Source organism: Pristiophorus japonicus, unplaced genomic scaffold, assembly GCF_044704955.1.
Source record: "Pristiophorus japonicus isolate sPriJap1 unplaced genomic scaffold, sPriJap1.hap1 HAP1_SCAFFOLD_910, whole genome shotgun sequence".
In the NCBI taxonomy this organism is placed as follows: Eukaryota; Metazoa; Chordata; class Chondrichthyes; family Pristiophoridae; genus Pristiophorus; species Pristiophorus japonicus.
The window spans coordinates 120,697-126,330 of record NW_027254836.1 but is presented as its reverse complement, the minus strand read 5'-3'; the positions used below and the strand labels follow the sequence as shown (position 1 = coordinate 126,330).

General features: G+C 55.5%; 1 pseudogene; it reads right to left on the bottom strand.

The window, feature by feature from the left end:
* Nucleotides 1-1,639: 1,639 nt before the first annotated feature.
* On the bottom strand, nucleotides 1,640-1,877 carry LOC139257830 (U2 spliceosomal RNA; annotated as a pseudogene).
* Between the last annotated feature and the right edge of the window lie 3,757 nt (nucleotides 1,878-5,634).

The following is a 5,634-nucleotide window of genomic DNA, read 5'->3' as shown; positions in this document are numbered from 1 at the left end:
TCAAGCCGGCCTCAAACGGCCAGGCAGAACGAGCAGTGCAGATAATCAAACAGGGGATGCTCAGAATCCAAGGGGGTTCCCTACAAAGCCGCTTATCACGCCTCCTGTTGGCCTATAGATCCCGACCACATTCGCTCACAGGGGTTCCACCCGCAGAGCTACTAATGAAAAGGACGCTCAAAACCAGGTTATCCCTTATACACCCTACTATGAAAGAAATTGTTGAGAGCAGGCGTCAGTCACAATGTGATTACCATGACAGGAATGCGAGGGCGCGATGTATTGATGTCAATGACCCTGTTTTTTCCTTAATTACACTGCAGGGCCCAAATGGCTCGCAGGCACTGTGATTGCCAAAGAGGGGAATAGGGTTTTGGTAGTTAAACTTACCAATGGACAAATCTGTTGCAAACACGTGGATCAAACTAAAAGGAGGTTCAGCAACCCCATCGAAGAAGCAGAGGAAGAACACGATGTAGAGTTTACTCCACCACAGGTGACCGAACACCGGAACCAAAGGGAGGAGAGCCCAGTCACTGTGGGCAGTCCGGACAGGCCTGAGGCACCACAAACAGCAGACACTCAGGCCAGCGCCCAACAACCGGAGCCCCAACTCAGGCGCTCTGCAAGGGAGCGTAAACCACCAGAGAGACTCAACCTGTGATCCCAATAAGACTTTGGGGGGGGAAGGTGATGTCATGTATTCAACCAGCATTGTAACCCATGTATAAGCTGACCTAAGTTGTACACCGTGAGAACACTGACCACAAGGGGGTGAACTTGTGGGAGACACTCCTAACCTGGACTTTCCGGTATAAAAGGGGAAGCTCCACCCACCTTCATCACTCGAGGCCTTGGTAATAAAGGTAACTGGTCGCAGAGTGACCTTCTCTCAAGCATGGGCCTCGTGTGCATTGATACTGTATAGTAAGGACGTATCACCCAGGACGACTGGAGACCAGCTCTGCTGCACGGACCTAGTGCACGCACATATCGCACAGTGTGGGCTGGGCCCGTGCTGCCCCTGGGTCCCTCGGCTCTTCTGGGCCCCGAACTCGCGCCTCTCCTGGGCCCCGGTCACATCCCTCTACGGTCTCTCGCCGCCCCTCCGCCCCGACCTGCAGGGCCATGATGGCCGAGCTCTGGAAGCGCAGGTCGGGTCTTGAAACCCTGAGCGATCTCCCGCACCGGACGCTGGAAGGGCAGCTTGCGGGCCAGCAGCTCGGTGGATTTCTGCTGGTGGCGGATCTCCCGTAGCGGTGAGGCTTCTTCACTTCCTCCCGGCCTGCTTTGGCCGCCAGCTGTTGGCGAGGAGCTTTCCCTCCGGTGGATTTGCCCGCTGCCTGCTTGGTCCTGGCCACTCTCTGAATGGATCTCAGCACAACCCTGGGGCACACGGACTGTTAATCCCCAGGAGTTTAGACCTCCACTGTCTTACCAATAAGTCCACTCTACATCTTCATCCCGGCCTGTGAGGAACTTCAGGCCTGAGGCTACCCCTCGCCCTGTGCTCCTTTTTTTTTTCTTTTTTTTTTCCGTTGCCAATCTTTCCAATTCTTTGTCAGATCACAAACGTCAGAGGTCACCCTGCACACATCAAGGATCACCCTGCGCCAATGCTCTTAGCCAAAAGGCCTAGAGCCCAAGCACCATTCCTGGAAGTACTGCAATACCAGGTTCGTGCCATGGAGGTGGATGGGTCAGGCCCCCCACACACCTCCGTGGAGGTGGATGGGTCAAGCCACCCCACCCACCTCCTATTTCCAAAAAACATAGGAGAACCACCTTCCTGGTCCAGGGAGAACCGCGTTGGGGTCATGGTTACTCCCCTGTCAGGTCAGTTACGCATGATCTTAGCCAAAAGGCCAAGAAGTGATCTCCCTTGCCACGGTTTGCCTAGTCGAAAGGTTGTAGACTCCCCCTGGCGATGTACCTCCACGAGCAGACAGTAACTGCGCGCTGTGCGCGTCACACCACCCACTCTATGCTTTGGCAAGGCAGAGTTGAAGTGATGGAGCAGGTATCTGCCAATGACAGCGTTGGGTGAAGATACACTTGGCACGTAGCAGATGGTCTGTGAAACCTCGTACCCTCTCAACTAACTCATTAACTTTCACTGCCCTTGCCTCAATGAGACGCAGCTTTATCCCACAGACATTTGTCACCCGAGCTGTGGATTTAATCTGCAAAATACTCCACAATTACACAACGACTCGCCAAGGCTTCTTCGGCAGCACCTCCCAATCGCGCCACCTCTACCCGCCTAGAAGGACAAGGGCAGCAGGCGCATGGGAACACCACCACCTCCACGTTCCCCTCCCAGTCACACACCGGCAACTTGCATTTATATAGCGTCTCTAACGTAGTGAAATGTACCATGGTGCCTCACTTTTTCCCCCTTGGTCCCATTGGATAGCGATAAAAAAATTTGACACCGAGCAGCTTAAGTAGAAACTAGCGCAGGTGGCCAAAAGCTGGGTCTGAGCGGTAGGTTTTTAAGGAGCGTCTTGAAGGAGGAAAGAGAGGTAGAGAGGTTTAGGGAGGGAGTACCAGAGCTTGGGGCCCAGGCAACAGAAGGCACGGCCACCGATACTGGAGCGATTATAATCAGGGATGGTCAGGAGGGCAGAATTAGAGGAGCCCAGACATCTCGGGGGGTTATGGGACTGGAGGAGATTACAGAGACAGGGAGGGGTGAGGGCCATGGAGGGATTTAAAAATAAAGATGAGAAATTTGAAACTGGGACATTGCTTAACCGGGAGCCAATGTAGGTCGGCGAGCACAGGGGGTGATGGGTGAGCGGGACTTGGTGCAAGTTAGGACACGGGGCCCCGAGCACAGGGGGTGATGGGTGAGCGGGACTCGGTGCGAGTTAGGACACGGGGCAGCGAGCACAGGGGGTGATGGGTGAGCGGGACTCGGTGCGAGTTAGGACACGGGGCAGCGAGCACAGGGGGTGATGGGTGAGTGGGACTCGGTGCGAGTTAGAACACGGGGCAGCGAGCACAAGGGGTGATGGGTGAGCGGGACTCGGTGCGAGTTGGAACACGGGGCAGCGAGCACAAGGGGTGATGGGTGAGCGGGACTCGGTGCAAGTTAGGACACGAGGCAGCGAGCACAGGGGGTGATGGGTGAGCGGGACTTGGTGCAAGTTAGGACACGGGGCAGTGAGCACAGGGGGTGATGGGTGAGTGGGACTTGGTGCGAGTTAGGACACGGGGCAGCGAGCACAGGGGGTGATGGGTGAGCGGGGCTTGGTGCGAGTTAGGACACGGGGCAGCGAGCACAGGGGGTGATGGGTGAGTGGGACTTGGTGCGAGTTAGGACACGGGGCAGCCGAGTTTTGGATCACCTCCAGTTTACGTAGGGTAGAATGTGGGAGGCCAGCCAGGAGTGCATTGGAATAGTCAAGTCTGGAGGTAACAAATGAGGGCTTCAGCAGCGGATGAGCTGAGGCAGGGGTGGAGACGGACGATGTTACGGAGGGGGAAATAGGCAGGTTTAGTTATGCTGCGGATATGTGGTCGGAAGCTCATTTCAGGGTCAAATATGACCCCGAGGTTGCGAACAGTCTGGTTCAGCCTCAGACAGGAGCTGGGGAGAGGGATGGAGTCAGTGGCTGGGGAACGGAGTTTGTGGTGGGGACTGAAAACAATGGCTTCGGTCTTTGCAATATTCAGTTGGAGAACATTTCTGTTCATCCAGTACTGGATGTGGGACAAAGCAGTCTGACAATTTAGAGCCCGTGGAGGGGTCGGGAGCAGTGGGGGTGAGGTAGAGCTGGGTATCGTCAGCGTACAAGTGGAAACTGACGCCGTGTTTCCGGATGATGCCACCAAGGAGCAGCATGTAGATGGGAGATAGGAGGGGGCCGAGGATAGATCCTGGGGGGACACCAGAGGTAACGATGCGGGGGCGGGAAGAGAAGCCATTGCAGGAGGTTCTCGGGCTACGAGTCGATGGATAAGAATGGAACCAGGCGAGTGCAGTCCCACCCAGCTGGACGATGGAGGAGAGGCGTTGGAGGAGGATGGAGTGGTCAACGGGGTCAAAGGCTGCAGACAGGTCCAGGAGGACGAGGAGGGATAGTTTACCTTTGTCACAGTCACAGAGGATGTCATTTGTGACTTTGATGAGAGCCGTTTCGGTACTGTGGCAGGGGCGGAAATCTGATTGGAGGGTTTCAAACATGGAATTGCGGGCAATATATCGGCCGTTCCTTCATCGTCGCTGGGTCACAATCCTGGAACTCCCTCCCTAACAGCACTGTGGGAGCACCTTCACCACACGGGACTGCAGCGGTTCAAGAAGGCGGCTCACCACCACCTTCTCAAGGGGCAATTAGGGACGGGCAATAGGGATGTAGTTGCAAGTTCACCTCCATGTCATAAATCATCCCAACGTGGATGTATATCAACTACCTGCTCTGTGTCCAGTCTCCAGAGATCAACACACCTGGGGCGAACTTGCCCTGTTTTGTATAACCCCCATTAGCGACTCCGGAGGGGGGAAACTGCCCCGGAGATTTGAGGGTCGTTGTGTCGTTAGCGCCGTGCCCCATAATTTGCGCCCCCGGGCTGGCGCACGTAGAACGATGGACGCCATTGTCGTGCGCGCCGACCCCTCACCCTCCCCGTGCCGATACCTTTCCCCGAGGATGGTGCCGGCCGACGTCGCGGCCAACTTCGCCACTGGTGCGTCCGTTAAAGAGGAGGCCGTTTGCGCCATTTTCTGTCGGCCCAACAATGGCGGCCCTCTTGCCTCGACCGGGCGCTCTGTTATGGGTGCCGGCCTGTCGACCCGGTTGACGGTGGTTCAGTGGGACTGCAGAGCGCACAGAGGCCCTCCCCTTTAATTGAAGGCAAGGGGCTTTGTAACGTGTCAGCCACGTTTCCTACATTACAACAGTGACCACACTTCATTGGCTGTAAAAGGTTTTGGGACATCCTGAGGTCATAAAAGGCACGATATAAGTGCAAGCCGATCTTTCTTTCTCCAGAGATCAATAATCTGTGTATAGTGTCAGGGTCAGAGAGTGGGGAATAACAGAGAGAGAGAGAGAGAGAGAGTGTCGGGGTCAGAGAGTGGGGAATAACAGAGAGAGAGAGAGAGAGAGTATCAGGGTCAGAGAGTGGGGAATAACAGAGAGAGAGAGAGAGCGTCGGGGTCAGAGAGTGGGGAATAACAGAGAGAGAGAGAGAGAGAGAGCGTCGGGGTCAGAGAGTGGGGAATAACAGAGAGAGAGAGAGAGGGAGAGCGTCGGGGTCAGAGAGTGGGGAATAACAGAGAGAGAGAGAGAGAGAGAGAGAGAGAGAGCGTCGGGGTCAGAGAGTGGGGAATAACAGAGAGAGAGAGAGAGGGAGAGCGTCGGGGTCAGAGAGTGGGGAATAACAGAGAGAGAGAGAGAGAGAGAGAGAGAGCGTCGGGGTCAGAGAGTGGAGAATAACAGAGAGAGAGAGAGGGAGAGCGTTGGGTTCAGAGAGTGGGGAATAACAGAGAGAGAGAGAACAGAGAGAGAGAGAGAGAGAGTCGGGGTCAGAGAGTGGGGAATAACAGAGAGAGAGAGAGAGAGAGAGAGAGAGCGTCGGGGTCAGAGAGTGGGGAATAACAGAGAGAGAGAGAGAGAGAGCGTC